This window comes from Nicotiana tomentosiformis, chromosome 5 (assembly GCF_000390325.3).
Source record: "Nicotiana tomentosiformis chromosome 5, ASM39032v3, whole genome shotgun sequence".
Lineage (NCBI taxonomy): Eukaryota > Viridiplantae > Streptophyta > Magnoliopsida > Solanales > Solanaceae > Nicotiana > Nicotiana tomentosiformis.
Genome location: NC_090816.1, coordinates 70,261,036 through 70,278,509, shown reverse-complemented (window position 1 = coordinate 70,278,509; position 17,474 = coordinate 70,261,036). Strand labels below are relative to the sequence as shown.

Here is a 17,474-nt window from a genome sequence, read left to right as displayed (position 1 = left end):
GCCGTGTCTAGTAGAGTCCTTCTTATCGGTCTATTGTCAACCACATCTATAATGAGGAGGATACATGGATATTTAGGAATTTCACACAAATTTGATACTGCAGATCATATGATAGAGCTCAAGATAGGAAGCTAAATTCCTTGTCATGTCTCATTTTCCATATGAGTAATACACGAGTTCGAACTAGCGAGAAGGCAATGACCGCGCCATTGAATCTGGGGGAGATTGCACAAGCGTTCGTTGGGAGAATGCGTCGAGCCTTGGAGGGATTGGAAGAACTTGTTGCTAAGGGAAGGTAATGTCGTGTTGTGAGAGAATGTAAGAAACGAAAGAGGGTTGTTGATGCTAATGAACCAGATTATGTGATTTGCAGAAAGTGCCACTTGGGAACATGTTGGATGACCCTTGAAATATGCTATGGCTGTGGAAAGAGGGGGCACAAGAAGAACAAATGCCCTAGTTTGGGTACACCCATATCGGTCTGCCCGATATGCGGGCGAAAATATTTTGCGTCATGTTGTGAGTTTGCTCAGAAGCGTGTTAGGGGTGGTAGATTTGGGCAATTCCAAAAGTCCAAACAACGAGCTGCTGCAGAGATTGTTACTCCCGCCATGAAGGCCTAGAGGAAGTCTAAGGGGAATACTTATGATGCATGCAAAAAGAGTAAATATCAGGTAAGTGGGGCGAGTCAGTTTAGCGGACCCCATCCTCGTTGTGTGAAGTGTATGAGATGTCATTCGGGGGTATGCCACTATGGTACTAATGTATGTTTTTGATGTGGAGTAGAGGGGCATCAGTTAAGGCACTCTGTCAATCTAAAGTCATCAAGTAAGTCACTCATTAGTACATCGTTATGAACACCGCATTATGTTTCTTGTTGTATATGTACATCCATATTGAAGAGCCTTCATAAACACGGTCTTAATAAGATGTTGAATCACAAAACACTGCATGTACTTACTTTCTGAACGAGACACATTATTCGTGAAGCCACTCTATCACAAATTCTCTTATTTACAACCTCCTGTGGAATTGAGCACTATAATTATGTCCTTGAATTGAGTTATAACTCTATGATTAGTACTTTCTACTTGCTTTCCTAAATTCTCAACAAGGGACATACCTGATGAATTTCTTACAGAAACTTTTTATTCGAATGGATAACATCTGCTCACTTGTACTTATGCATACACCATCATAAAGTTTGCCTATGCGGTATCAAATCCAATGTAAAGCATCCTAGTGTTGAGATCCTTCTTGAGCCACTCTTTTTCTCTCCGGTGTATGTGGCTCCTATGATTGGAACAATCATTTTACTCCTTTGTGACCATTATCACGATCCATTTCACTATCTACTAACATGAGAGCATATCTCAACACCTATTATATGTGTAACTGTCAATTAAAAAGGGGTCACTTGTCCGCATAAAGGTTTCTCGAAAATTTGAGATTTTCAAAAAAAAAAAACAATTCGTCACAGGAAGATATTTTTGTTCACGTATCTAAGTATGACTTTCATGTCCACCTAGATCATGTCCCAGTGAGTAACTCACTTTGCTCCTAGTATTGTAGTTGCCTATGAAGTGGCCTAGTATTGCAGCTTGAGAGTTGTTATAGCAAAAACATATCTAGCTCACAGCAACGTGTTCATTCTCTCTAACCAATACATGATTTCATCCCAATATTAAGATGTCCTAGCTATGTGGTTTCACTAGTGAAAGGTTGAAATTAGATGCTTTCAGATTTTGGCACATATCGCTAGCGTATTAATTTGAATGACAAGTTTGTCGTGTCTCTAATCCTCTCATATAAGTTCAACTATTGGCAAGGGTTAAACTATCAGAATTATAATAATCTCACAAGTGTTCAACTTTTTTTTTCTCAACCTCATGGGCTTGTGGTATACCTATTTCTTGTGCCAGTTAATGTTAAGAGCGTAATGCAACTTCATGTATTTTGAAACCCATATTATATTCAGGGTGCCAAAATATTCTCATTCCGAGTTAAACTGATTTTTCCAACATTCCAAGAGGCGACTGGTGTCACGCACTTGGCTATTTATCTTTGAGGCCTATTATTGCCAAACAAGGCACATATGGAATGAAACAATTGTTGATGTCCTTCCTTTTCATGACTCATAGTCTTCCGAGAATAAGTGGCGCTAATATCTTTATCCTCCCGACCACGCCTCCTATATGTCACATGTCTAAAATGACTCATTTCTTTTAAATATCAGAATCATGAACATGGTCCCTACTTTATCAATGCCTACTAGAAAACTCTATGCCTTATTTGTCGAATCAATGATGTCATCATAATGATTAACCTTGTCATCACTATTGGTAGTAACCTTCATGTCTCTAAGGATATAACCTCCTGAAATGCCCTGCTCAGCACATTGATGGATTCTTGAAACATTCCAACCTAAACTCTGACCTCGTTATTCCTATTTATAGTAAACTATGGGGATTGACGGTTCAAACATGTCAAAGAAGAAGCATTATCCCGTGACCAACTATATTGGATAGGAAGTTTTATGGTGATATTCAAGCTAGCACACCTTAGAGTAATTGTTGGAGGTCGCCAAAGGTTTAGTTTGTGTATTCGGCATATGGATTTAGATTTGAAGAAAGTGAACGGGTTATTCCCAAGAATTTCTGTATGAATATATTGGGTGAATTGTTAAGGAAGGTAAAGTATGTGTAGTCACATTAGGCCATACGAAATCGTGAACATAATTGGCCAAACATCAAGTTTGATGTTTCCTATTATTGTCCTCCGTGTACCCGGTGTTTCATGTGTCTATGTCTAAGGAGGTGGTTGTAAATCCTCTATCTATCATTCCGGTGAAAGCTAGTGAAAGTCAAGTTAAGGGATAACTGGATTATGAGGGGTATCTATTTTCTATCCATGTTAGATAAGTCCAGAAGTTGAGATTGCCTCCGTCGTGTGTTATGGCGAAGTCTTTGAGTCGAAGAGGCCACCTCAATGTCTGAAATTGTTAAGGGAATAAAATGTTCTCACTTGAGTGCATAGTCAAATGATTGTGGATCAAAAGGTACTTTCTTTGTGTTACGATTTAAATATGTGCACCTCATGTTCAGGTGTCACTTTTGATAATATAATGCCTACAATATTGAGATTAGTGCTACTGATATATATATATATATATATATATATATATATTGTGATATTTTGTCGAGTTGTGGATGGGTTGTTCGGAGTGGTTTTGGTGATTCTCTGGCAGGTGGATAAGCCCAGTTACAGGGGAACACTCTACCGAAATTTTTAGAAATTTATGTAGTTAAAATTGGGAACTATTGGTGAGTGGATGAGGATTTATGTCTCATTGGGTGTCTATGGCAGATTCTAACCCTCATTCGAGGATGAATGATCTTAAGCGGGGGAGAATGCAAGGCCCCGTTAAAATTATCTAATGATTTAATATTTTAAAGTGAGACAACGGTATTCGGGAATAACGTATTTGAGTATCAAAGGAGACCTATGGGGTGGAACTACATTATTTGGACATCAAAAGTGTTTCAATGACGTCGTTTCTTCCAGTATAAGTGGTATCACATTAAGAAAATGAGCTCTAAATTCATCTCCGATTAAAGCATTAGATCCGTATTGAAATTACAGAACCATGGCAAAATGAATCGTCGAATTCGGACATCGTATGAGAGAGTTATGCCTATTTTCCCATTATCAGTGCCTAGGGTAGCGTGGGGCACTATCCCTGGCGCCAAGAATCTTGAGGTTCTGGAACCAGCACCACAAGCAGCATCCCACGCTACCTGTGGCGCCCGAAAACACTATATACTCATTCGGGGTTCATTTTACCCCATTTCTCTTGGCCGAACTTTAGGGTTTTCCTCCACTCTCTCAAGACCTCCAACTCCCCCAATCTTCAAGGTGAGTAATCCCTACTAATTTTGTGTTTCATTCCATCATTTTCATCCTAAAACTAACTCAATCCTCTATAAAATACATAGATCTTCAAGAAATTTCTTGAAGAACTCAAAGGAAGGTTTTGCAAGATTTCTTCCAAAAGGTAACCCTACACCCTTAGACTTACATGTATGGATATATTATGGGAATATGAGTATGAATTATGTATTGGAACTTATGGTATGGTTATTGGAAGGTATAAGTTCCCAATTTAAATACATATCCATTGTAGAGATTGAAAGGTGATTATTTGATGGAATTTTGTTGGTTGGGTGTGGATGGATGGTCATGTATGTGATGTTGGAAGTTATGAATTATTTAAGAATGATGGTGGAAAAAATTATTGGTAAATGGTAGTAGTTGGATGAACTAATTCAATGGGTAAGAGATGTAGAGATTCATGTCTACTAGGTATTTGATAAAATTCCTAAATGGCCTAAACTATGGAATTTGTTACTAATATTGGTTCCATTGATTTTGTTATTGTAGGTTGAAGTTGCTTAGTGTAGTGGATCATTGTAGTATCATTAAGGGACGAATTTGAGGTATGTTGGCTAGACTTTCTCTCTTAGAATCGTATTCCATAATGTTTCTGTAAGATCAAGTATGATTCGCTCAAGATTCTTAACTTCTATATTCTGGGTTATTCCATATAAACTTAATTATTCCGAATGAGCCTTATGTCGAAATATAGATGTTCAAAGTATGGTTTGTGTATTAAAATGCTATGTCTTTGAGTCGTGTTGCACATAAAGGTTATGATACCAAAATGTGTGAGAAAATCTCAATATTCTTAAGACTCTTAATTGCTCATACTTGTACCTAAAGTCTTGATTGGAAATGTCTTATTATTGATAATCTATAAAGATGGTTGGAAGTGAAATAAGTGAATTGGGGATATAAAGTGTGGCCAACGTGCCAAGAATTTAGGTTATGATTGTGGCTAGTAGTGAAAATGATTTGAGAGGATGTGATAAAGAATATGAAATGAGCCTCGACTCAATTGTTTAAAAAAAATGATTTCGAAAATAGAATTGTCTAAAAGCTTTTGTAGTCAAATCATGCCCATAAGTGGTTGTTTTAACTAATGCTTTGCTTTATAAATATCCAGTGTGATTCGAGTTCTTACATACTGAGGTGTTAAAATTGTATATTGTCATTTCTGGGGAAAAGTATTGCAGGAATTAATTGTGTATTGATTGTTTATGAATTCGATGTGTATTTCTATTGAAGGTTGGTATGCCGCATTCTTTGGGAAGAAACATTTTTTTTGTTTAAACTTCCCATTACAAATGGATTTGAAGTATATGATTTCTGAAATATTATGTATGTTGATATTTGATGGTGGTTCTTGAAAATAAAAGAGGTGAAACTGTGGAACATGAAATACGGCCGCCGTGCCAGAAATAAAGAATCTTGTGAATGGCCAAATGAGCCAAGGAAATATTGTTGTTGCGAGTGACTGGAATTACTAATGAGAATTTCACAATGTGAAAGAGGTTGAGGTGAGAACAATTATATTTTTTGGCAGTATCATTAGCAAAACCGAGGAAGGGCACTTGAAACTACACGTGCCGGTGTAGGGGTGGATTGTGATTATTCCCCTTATTTGGTATGAAATTGAAATATTGGAGAAATTATGATATTATTCCCCTTAATTGGGATAAAACTGATAACAATTGTGGATTGGAAAAGTCAACCCACGCGGCATATGTGGGAAGGAGGCCTAGCTGATCCGGTGGAGATCGGATGCCATGTTGCGCACATGGTGGTACTATTCTTGGTAACAACTTTCTTTCGCATCACTTATCTAACTACATCGTTCGTGGGAAGATGACCTAGCCGATCGGGCGTGATCGGACGCCGTGCTAACACAGACGGTGGCATATCAGTGCTAATGATCTCCCAACCAAATATTGTATATAAAGTTCGTATTTTGAAAATTATTATGTTTTAAATGGATATTTGGATATTGTTGATTGTAACTTGCCGTTTCTATGTGTTGTCTTTTCTTACATGGTCATTCTATTTTGAAAGAGGACTTTTAGCTTTACATACTAGTACTATTTGACAGTACTAATGTCCCTTTGGTCGGGGGAGCTGCGTCTTTAGTAGATGCAGGTGATTCTACAGCAGGCGGCATTGATCAGTGATAGCAGTACACTCTTTTCAGCTGATTTGATGAGCCCCACTTCATTTCGGGGTCATGTATCTTTTGTTTCTCATGTACTGTGTTTTGAGGTATAGATGGGGCCTTGTTGTCGGCATTTCCATATTACTCTTCTATTGTACTTAGAGGCTCCGCAGACAGGTTATGGGTGGTGTTTAATGTAGGGAGTGAAACTAGAAATGTTGATATTTGGAAAACACATTACCATTATATCTATAAACTTGTAATACTTTGGAAATTATGAATGAAGTTGCTAATGGATATGAAATGGGAGTTGTTAATAAAATATTTTAAATGTTTGGTTAATGGAGTACATCTCCTTCTTATTCATGGATGAGTTTGGGTAGAAGGAAATCTAATAGGCTTGCTCGACTGGGTTCACTCGGTTGAGCACCGGTCGCGCTCCTCGTATTTTGGGGCGTGACAAACTTGGTATCAGAGCCTAAGGTTTTAAAGTGTCCTAGGTTGTCTCGGAGCCGTGTCTAGTAGAGTCCTTCTTATCGGTGTATTGTCGACCACATCTATAATGAGGAGGCTACATTGACATTTAGGAATTTCACACTTCTTTGATACTGCAGATCGTGCGATAGAGCTCAAGATAGGAAGCTAAATTCCTTGTCATGTCTCATTTTCTATACGAGTAATCCACGAGTTCGAAGTAGCGAGGAGGTAATGACCGCGCAATTGAATCTGGGGGAGATTACACAAGAGTTCGTTAGGAGAATGCGTTGAGCCGTGGAGGGATTGGATGAACTTGTTGCTAGGGGAAGTTTTCTTCTTCCTACCAATGTCACCGCACCACCGGATCGTGTGGTGAGAGAATCTAAGAAAGGAAAGAGGGTTGTTGGTGCTAATGAACTAGATTGTGTGATTTGCAGCAAGCGCCACTTGGGAACATGTTGGATGACCCTTGAAATCTGTTATGGCTGTGGAAAAAGGGGGCACAAGAAGAACAAATGCCCTAGGTTGGGTACACCCATCCCGGTCTACCCGATATGCGGGCGAAAATATTTTGCGTCACGTTGTGAGTATGCTCAAAAATGTGTTAGGGGTGGTAGATTTGGGCAATTCCAAAAGTCCATACAACGAGCTGTTGTAGAGATTGTTACTCCCGCCTTGAAGGCTTAGAGGAAGACTAAGGGGAATGCTTATGATGTATGCAAAAAGGGTAAATATCAGGTAAGTGGGGCGAGTCAGTTTAGCGGACCCCATCCTCGTTGTGTGAAGTGTATGAGATGTGATTTGGGGGTATGTCACTATGGTACTAATTTATGTTTTGGATGTGGAATAGAGGGGCATCAATTAAGGTAGTGCCCTGTCAATCTAAAGCCATCAAGTAAGTCACTCCTTAGTACATCATTATGAACACCGTATTATTTTCCTTGTTGTATATGTACATCCATATTGAATAGCCTTCATAAACACGGTCTTAATAAGACGTTGAATCACAAAACACTGCATGTACTTACTTTCTGAACGAGACACATTATTCGTGAAGCCACTCTATCACAAATTCTCTTATTTACAACCTCCTGTGGAATTGTGCACTATAATTATGTCCTTGAATTGAGTTATAACTCTATGATTAATACATTCTACTTGCTTTCCTAAATTCTCAACGAGGGACTATACCTGATGAATTTCTTAAAGAACCTTTTTATTCGAATGGATAACATCTACTCACTTATGCTTATGCATACACCGTCATAAAGTTTGCCTATGTGGTATCAAATCTAATGTAAAGCAGCCTAGTATTGAGATCCTTCTTGAGCCACTCTTTTTCTCTCCGGTGTATGTGGCTCCTATGATTGGAACAGTCATTTTACTCCTTTGTGACCATTATCATGAATCAATTTCACTATCTAGTAACATGAGATCATATCTCAACACCTATTATATGTGTAACTATCAAATGAAAAGGGGTCACTTGTCCGCATAAAAGTTTCTAGGAAATTTGAGATTTAAAAAATAAAAATTCATCATAGGAAGATCTTTTTTTTCACGCATCTAAGTATGACTTTCATGTCCACCTAGATCATGTTCCAGTGAGTAACTCACTTTTCTCCTAGTATTGTAGTTGCCCATGAAGTGGCCTAGTATTGCAGCTTGAGAGTTGTTATAGCAAAAACATGTCTAGCTCACAGCAAAGTGTTCATTCTCTCTAACCAATACATGATTTCATCCCAACATTAAAATGTCCTAGCTATGTGGTTTCACTCGTGAAAGGTTGAAATTAGATGCTTTCCGATTTTGGCACATATCGCGAGCGTATTAATTTGAAAGATAAGTTTGTCGTGTCTCTAGTCCTCTAATATAGGTTCAACTATTGGCAAGGGTTAAACTATCAGAATTATAATAATCTCACAAGTGTTCAACTTTTTTTTTCTCAACCTCATGGGCTTGTGGTATACCTATTTCTTGTGCCAGTTAATGTTAAGAGCGTAATGCAACTTCATGTATTTTTAAACCCATATTACATTCAGGGTGCCAGAATATTCTCATTCTGAGTTAAACTGATTTTCCCTACATTCCAAAAGGCGACTAGTGTCACGTACTTGGCTATTTATCTTTGAGGCCTACTATTGCCAAACAAGGCACATATGGAATGAAACAATTGTTGTTGTCCTTCCTTTTCATGACTCATAGTCTTTCGAGAATAACTGGTGCTAATGTCTTTATCCTCCCGACCACTCCTCCTATATATCACATGTCTTAAATGACTCATTTCTTTTAAATATTAGAATCATGAACATGGTCCCTACATTATCAATGCCTACTAGACAACTCATGCCTCATTTGTCGAATCAATGATGTCATCATAATTATTAACCATGTCATCACTATTGGTAGTAACCTTCATGTCTCTTAGGATATAACCTCCTGAAATGCCCTGCTCAGCACATTGATGCATTGTTAAAACATTCCAACCTAATCTCTAACCTCGTTTTTCCTATTTATAGTAACCTATGGGGGTTGACGGTTCAAACATGTCAAAGAAGAAGCATTAACCCGTGATCAACTATATTGGATAGGAATTTTTATTGTCATATTCAAGCTAGCACACCTTAGAGTAAATGTTGGAGGTCCCCAAAGGTTTAGTTTGTGTATTCGGCATATGGATTTAGAGTCGAAGAAAGTGAACGGGATATACCTAAGATTTTCGGTATGAATATATTAGGTGAATTGTTAAGGAAGGTAAAGACTGTGTAGTCACATTAGGCCATACAAAATCTTGAACAGAATAGGCCAAACTATAAGTATGATGTTTCCTATTATTGTCCTCCGTGTACCCGGTGTTTCGTGTGACTATGTCTAAGGAGGTCGATGTAAATCCTCTGTCTATCATTCCGGTGAAAGCTAGTGAAGGTCAAGTTAATGGATAATTGGATTATGAGGGGTATCTATTTGCCATCCTTGTTAGATAAGTCCAAAAGTCGAGATTGCCTCCGTCGTGTGTTATGGCGAAGTCTTTGAGTTGAAGAGGCCACCTCAATGTCCGAAATTGTTAAGGGAATAAAATGTTCTCACTTGAGTGCATAATCAAATGATTGTGGATCAAAAGTTACTTTCTTTGTGTTACGATTTAAATATGTGCAGCTCATGGTCAGGTGTCACTTTTGATAATATAATGCCTACAATGTTGAGATTAGTGCTGCTGATATATATATATATATATATATGCTTTGTCGAGTTGTGGATGGGTTGTTAGGAGTGGTTTTGGTGATTCTCTGCCAGGTGGATAGGCCCAGTTACAGGGGAACACTCTGCCGCAATTTTTGGAAATTTATGAAGGTAGTAAAATTGGGAGCTATTGGTGTGTGGATGAGGATTTAAGTCACATTGGGTGTCTATGGCGGATTCTAACCCTCATTCGAGGACGAATGATCTTAAGTGGGGGAGAATGTAAGGCCCCATTCGGGAATAACGGTATTCGGGAATAACGTATTCGAGTATCAAATGAGACCTATGGGGTGGAACAACATTATTTGGACATCATAAGTGTTTCAACGATGTCATTTCTTCGGGTATAAGTGGTATCATATTAAGTAAATGAGCTCCAAATTCAGCTTCGATTAAAGAATTAGATCCGTATTGAAATTACGGAGCCATAGCAAAAAACATCGTCGAATTCAGACATCGTATGAGAGAGTTATTCCCATTTTCCCATCATCAGCGCCTAGAGTAGAGTAGGGAGCTATCCCTGTTGCCGGGAATCTTGAGGTTCTGGAACCAGTGCCACAGACAGCGCCCCACGCCACCTATGGCGCCCAAAAACACTATATACTCATTCGGGGTTCATTTTACCCCATTTCTCTTGGCCGCACTTTGGGGTTTTCCTCCACTCTCTCAAGACCTCCAACTCTCCCAATCTTCAAGGTGAGTAATCCCTACTAATTTTGTGTTTCATTCCATCAATTTCATCCTAAAACTAACTCAATCCTCCATAAAATACATAGATCTTCAAGAAATTTCTTCAAGAACTCAAAGGAGGGTTTTGCAAAATTTCTTCCAAAAGGTAATCCTACACCCTTAGACTTACACGTATGAATATATTATGGGAATATAAGTATAAATTATGTATTGGAACTTATGGTATGGTTATTGGAAGCCATAAGTTCCAAATTTAAATACATATCCATTATAGAGATTGAAAGGTGATTATTTGATGAAATTTTGTTGGTTGGGTGTGGATGGATGGTCATGTATGTGATGTTAGAAGTTATGAATTGTTTAAGAATGTTGGTGGGATAAATTGTTGCTAAATGGTAGTAGTTGGATAAACTAATTCTATGGGTAAGAGATGTAGAGATTTATGCCTACCAGGTGTTTGATAAAATGCCTAAAGATTCATGCCTATTGTTACTAATACTGGTTTCATTGGATGTTGTTATTGTAGGTTGAAGTTGCTTAGTGTAGTGGATCACTGTAGTATCATTAAGGGACGAATTTGAGGTATGTTGGCTAAACTTTCTCTTTTAGAATCGAATTCTATATTGTTTCCTTAAGATCAAGTATGATTCACTCAAGATTCTTAACTTCTATATTCCGGGTTATTCCCTATAAACTTGATTATTCCGAATGAGCCTTATATCAAAATATAGATGTTCAAAGTATTGTTTGTGTATTAAAATGCTATGTCTTTGAGTCATGTTCCACATGAAAGTTATGATGCCAAAATGTTTTAGAAAATCTCAATATTCTTAAGACTCTTAATTGCTCATACGTGTACTTAAAATCTTGATTGAAAATGTCTTATTATTGATAATTTATAAAGATGGTTAGAAGTGAAATAAGTGAATTGGGAATATAGAGTGTTGCCAATATGCCAAGAATTTAAGTTATGATTGTGGCTAGTAGTGAAAATGATTTGAGTGGATGCGATAAAGAATATGAAATGAGCCTCGACTCAATTGTTTAAAAAAAATGATTTCGAAAATAGAATTGCCTAAAAGCTTTTGTATTCAATTCATGCCCATAAGTGGCTGTTTTAACTAATGCTTTGCTTTATAAATATATTCAGTGTGATTCGAATTCTTACATACTCATGGGTTAAATTTATACATTGTCATTTCTGGGGAAGAGTATTGCAAGAATAAATTGTGTATTGATTGTTTATGAATTTGATGTGTATTTCTATAGCTGGTTGGTATGCCCTATTCTTTGGGAAGAAATATTTTTTTTGTTTAAAGTTCCCATTACAAATGGATTTGAAGTATATGATTTCTGAAATATTCTGTATGTTAATATTTGATGGTGGTCCTTGAAAATAAAAGAGGTAAAACTGTGGAACATGAAATACGGCCACCGTGCCAGAAATAAAGAATCTTGTGAATGGCCAAATGAGTGAAGAAAATATTATTGTTGTAAGTGACTGAAAATACTAATGAGAATTTATACAATGTGAAAGAGGTTGAGATGAGAACAATTTTATTTATGTTACCTTTGGGTGCAAATCAAATAAGCAAAATAGTTTTGGGAGTATCATTAGCAAAATCAAGGAGGGGTGGGTCATAAGGCCCACGCCTGAAACTACACGTGCCGGTGTAGGGATGGATTGTGATTATTCCCCTTATTTGGGATGAAATTGAAATATTGAAGAAATTGTGATATTATTCCCCTTAATTGGGATGAAACTAATACCAATTGTGGATTGAAAAAGTCAACCCACACGGCATATGTGGAAAGGCGGCCTAGCTGATCCGGTGGAGATCGGACGCCATGTTGCGCACATGGTGGTACTATTCTTGGTAACAACTTTCTTTCGCATCACTCATCAAACCACATCGTTCGTGGGAAGATGGCCTAGCCGATCGGGCGTGATCGGACGCCGTGCTAACACAGACGGTGGCATATTTGTGCTAATGATCTCCCAACCAAAAATTGTATATGAAGTTCATATTTTAAAAATTATTATGTTTTAAATGAACATTTAGATATTGTTGATTGTGACTTGCCGTTTCTATGTGTTGTCTTTTCTTACATGGTTATTCTATTTTGAAAGAGGACTTTTAGCTTTACATACTAGTACTATTCGACAGTATTAACATCTCTTTTGCCGGGGGCGCTGCATCTTTAATGAATGCAGGTGGTTCTACAACATGCAGCATTGATCAGTGATAGCAGTACACTCTTTTCAGCTGATTTGATGAGCCCCACTTTATTTCGGGATCATGTATCTTTTGTTTTTCATGTACTGCATTTTAAGGTATATCCGAGGCCTTATTGTCGGCATTTTCATATTACTCTTATATTGTACTTAGAGGCTTCGTAGACAGGTTGTGGGTGATGTTTAATGTGGGGAATGGAACTAGAACTGTTGGTATTTGGCAAACACATTATCATTATATCTATAAACTTGTAATACTTTAAAAATTATGAATGAAGTTGCTAATGAATATGAAACGGGAGTTGTTAATAAAATATTTTAAATGTTTGATTAATGGAGTACATCTCCTCCTTATTCATGAATGAGTTTGGTTAGAAGAAAATCTAACTGGCTTGCTCGGCCGGGTTCACTCGATTAAGCGTCGGTCGTGCTCCTTGTGTTTTGGGACGTGACACTATACTACACTATGTAATATATACTTTAATAATAATCTGTGAAACCATTGAGATTCTAGTTAAGGTTTCAAATTATCTAGGGGCTAGTGTTACGCATCCCCCAAGATTCACAAAATGTGATTCCGGTGGACTCGATCAAATCGAGGGAAGGTTCAAAAGAATAATTATTTTGATATTTACAAAAAGAGGAAATTAGTTCAAAAGAGGAAAAGTGCCTAAGTATGAATGTTGCATAATAAATGTAAATAAATTACATATAATGAGTATGGACAAAATATAAGAAAAGACCATGTTTTGATGATTTTAATAAAATGTAAAGAATATGCAGTAATGAGCTGAGTATTTTGTAACTTGGCTAAATGAATTTTAATTAAAAGAATACACTTGAAAAAATTTAATTTATGTGTAAAAGTTAACTATTTTGAATGGGAGACTAAATATAAAGAATGAAAACTTACTCCAAAATATTTTACCAAAGAGTGGGAAAGAATTGTCTTAAAAGAATTACGGTAAACAAAGTGAAAGGATTATTTTGATGAGTAAAGGATGATATCTATTCACAGTAAAACATAAGACTCGAAATAAAATATGTAATTAAATATACACAAAAAAGTAGACAAGATATGTGAGAATGGCTGAAGTTTTGAAGAAGGTATGCGTTTTAATTAATGAAGCACAAAAGGCTATATTTTGACAAACAAAAATATTTGGATGGGGATAGAATCAAGGAGTAAACCTGCTAGAGTCGACTTGAAATTAACAACTTTGGAATAGAGCATGTGAAAGAATATTTGTTTTGGGATGGTCTTGTAAATAATGATAAATGAATCTTATAATAAATAATCAGTCAAGAATCATAGACAAACACAATGGGTTATACTCAACTAAATCTAATGGATGTACAACATATAAAATATTTCGGACTTTTAGAGAATCCCACAAGAAAGCAACTATCCGTGCACAACTATATGCAAACTAATCATGTTGAATGTCATTTCATAAAAAAGGGGTAGCTATCATGAATTTGTTCTAAGCATGTATTTATTTTAGGGTACATCCTAGAATAAAAAGTGCGAAGCGGGGAGCTTGACAGAGATTTGTCTTTTCATCTTCGAGTTCATTGTTCAAAGTGCTTCAAGTAGGGTACCTCGCAAAGAACGAAGAAAATGTTAGTAAACTAATGTGATGTGAAAATAAGTTATTAAAGTTAAATTTTTGAAATAATTTTGGTTTGAAAATGTTTTAAAAAATTGTTTTTTGAAAATGATTTGAAATGTTTTTGGAAAATAATTTAAAAAATAAAATAGAAGGCTCAGATTGTATTTTTGTCCCATCTAGACATGAGAACGGGAATCACCTTGATAGCTAGTTGTGTCGCCCTCCAAAGGTTATTGGTTCGCCATGTTGTCTTTTTTTTTTTTTTGATAAGTTATCGTCATCACCTCGTTATATTAGGGCCCAGTCTGGAGGGTACATCCGAGGGGCGCGGCCTCAATAATTCGTAAAACATTTTTTCATCGGTATTTAGTGTAGCAAAAACCAACGATCTTTACTGTTGAACCAGCACTGGTGAAGCAACAGTGCTACTTGGACAATAATCTGTTTGGCACAAATTCAATCCAATTCCAGTAGTGTTCTGCCAGAGGAGCCTCAAAATGACAAACAAATCATAGGCAAGGATGGAAGAATATTGAAATCAAGTCCAAGAGCAACCAACATAGAAGAGGATATGCAATACCAAAGCAGTACCATCCAAGAACGAACAGTCGCCGAAAAAGGAAGTTACGACAGAGCTAACAGTCACAAAACTTTACACATATCAGTAACGAGAGGCCAAACGACGGCCTTCTAATCCCAAACATCAGTGGTAAGAAACAATGATGTAAACAAAATTGAAATAACAAAATATAACCGACGAGTGGATAGAAAATGAAACAGTCATGGACTAAGGCGGCAATAAACAAAACACGCACCTATCATGGGAGAAAATGTTCTCCGTCTAGATTCCGACGAACTCCGACGAAGCGAATTTTTAGTTATCTTTTCGTTCCCCTTTAGATCTGACAGAAATAGAAGGTAGATGTACAAAAAGGCAGCATTTTGCCGGGAAATAACATTTCCGGCTAGATCTATTTATTTTCCGGCGAGTCTAAAACCTGAAAAAAAACGAAAATTAACATCAAGTTAGGAGAAGGGGGAAGGGGAGACGAAGAAGACAAGCAGTGGCGGAGCAGAGGTGGTGTTGCAGTCGCCGGCCATCACCGGTGGTAAAAGCAGGTGGCGAAGGGAAGAAAGGGCTGGAGAAGCGGCAGCCAGGACAAGGGATAGAGAGCCATCACCGGTGGCATTGTAAGAAACGAGAAGGAGCAACCTTGGTCTCTCAAAAATTAGAGATTAAGAAACGAAGATGGGGTGTGCGGCTGCTTGGTCTCTTTCTTGAGACTTGAGAGAACATGATAGGTCTGTAGGGTTTGGGGGGGGTAATAGGCGGATGATGGTAAGGAAAATGAGGGGTGGGAGGTTATTTTATAAGGGTTTGGATGGAGATATTTTGGTGGGTTTTTACCTATTGGGTAAAAATGTCACCTCAACATGACGCGTCTCATCAATATGACTTGTCACGTCATATATATTGTCACCTCAAATGTCTAGTCATATCAAATGTCACATCAATTATAGACGGGACATTGAATTTGACTGGACTTGACCCGTATTTAAAAGTGAATTATACTGGATTCCGTATAATCAATAGACCATGCTACAAACTAAAAGATGATTATTTAATTTAAAAATACTATCTGTAATATTTATTAAAAATATCAATTACAACAATAATATTGTAGTATTTATTATTTATTTATTTTTGAATAATAAATTGATAGAATAATCCTAGTAGTTTAAAAACAAGACAATTATCAATAGATTATTTTAAATTTAGAAAAATGCACAAAAATGGCAGTATTTAACCAAATGCAATAAAATGATAAAAAAATTTATATTTTGCAAAAATAAGAATCATTATCAATAAATTGCATTAAAGCTAAATAACGTGCAAAAAACTATATTTTATTATTTTTTACTAGGAAGCCTATAAAAGTTAATTTTAAAATATGAAGGGTCAAAATTGAGTGTCAACAGCTGCCCCTCGTTGACCGGAGATGATGTAAGAATATCGGGCAAAGATATAGACGATATACTCAATTTTGTCCCGACATGACAGAGTAGGGAATGTGGATATTTTGAAGGTTGTGACCGAACTCTGGTATTTAAGTTGCCTACATATCTCGGGTTGCACGAGAATTAGGTCGCGTGTATTTCAGGAAGATTGAGTACTACTTATGAATCGCAGCTTCATGGAGTGGAAGACAAATGTTCGAGGATAAAAACGACGTGTGATCTAGACATTATTCTGAGATTGTCCCAGTGACGGACTGTGATAACATTGGGGTGTGGATATTGTATAGTGGATAGATTTATTGAATAGATTTTGATGCAGATACGGTGTCATGACCCCAAATCTCCCTCCGTAGGATGTCGTGATAGCACCTAGTCTCTAAGACTAGGTGAGCCTAATATACATGAAGGATTACAGAGATAATAATAAAGCTTCCTATTAAACCAACAACTATCATAAAAAGGACTCCACAACACAACTGAAAATAACTCCCAAAATATGGTAAGATCAAGTCATAAGCTCTACACGAGTATTCTGAAACATCCCTAATACATCAGTATCTATAAAAGGAGAATGAAATAGAAACTAAGATAGAGGGTGACTCCGAGGCCTGCGAATGTCGGCAGGTATACTATGAAGTCTCCGATCCATGCTCAACTCATGGATGCCTAGGCTAGTATGAAGTACATGGATATACACAAATAGATATGCAGAAGCGTAGTATGACTACACCACAACAGTACCCAGCAAGTATTAAGCCTAACCTCGATAGAGCAGTGACGAGGTCAGGTCAAGACACCTACTAGAATAAATAAAGAAACTAAACAGGTATAGTACAATATAATAATGGAAACAATGAAAATGATACAATGAAGAAATATAACAAGAATAGCTACACTGAAGTTAAGGCAATAAAGACATCACGGGAGAAACACATAACAAGAATGCCAAGGAAATGATGCAGACTAACTCAAGTGATGCAAATGAAAGATAGTAACACGAATCACTACCGAGGTACCGCCTCGCAGTCTTATTCACAATCAAAATCACGATCTTTCCTTATACCACCGCGGGAGCCTTGCATTTAGTTTTTATAATCATTTTTCCGAAATAGCT

General features: G+C 37.0%; 1 long non-coding RNA gene across 1 annotated transcript; it reads right to left on the bottom strand.

Annotated features, from left to right (window-relative positions):
- Nucleotides 1-13,990: 13,990 nt before the first annotated feature.
- Nucleotides 13,991-15,776, bottom strand: LOC104098720 (uncharacterized). The gene is made up of 2 exons (XR_001969740.3): nt 15,157-15,776; nt 13,991-14,976 (listed from the first exon to the last, which is right to left on the bottom strand). It is a non-coding gene; the product is annotated as an uncharacterized lncRNA (long non-coding RNA).
- Nucleotides 15,777-17,474: the final 1,698 nt, after the last annotated feature.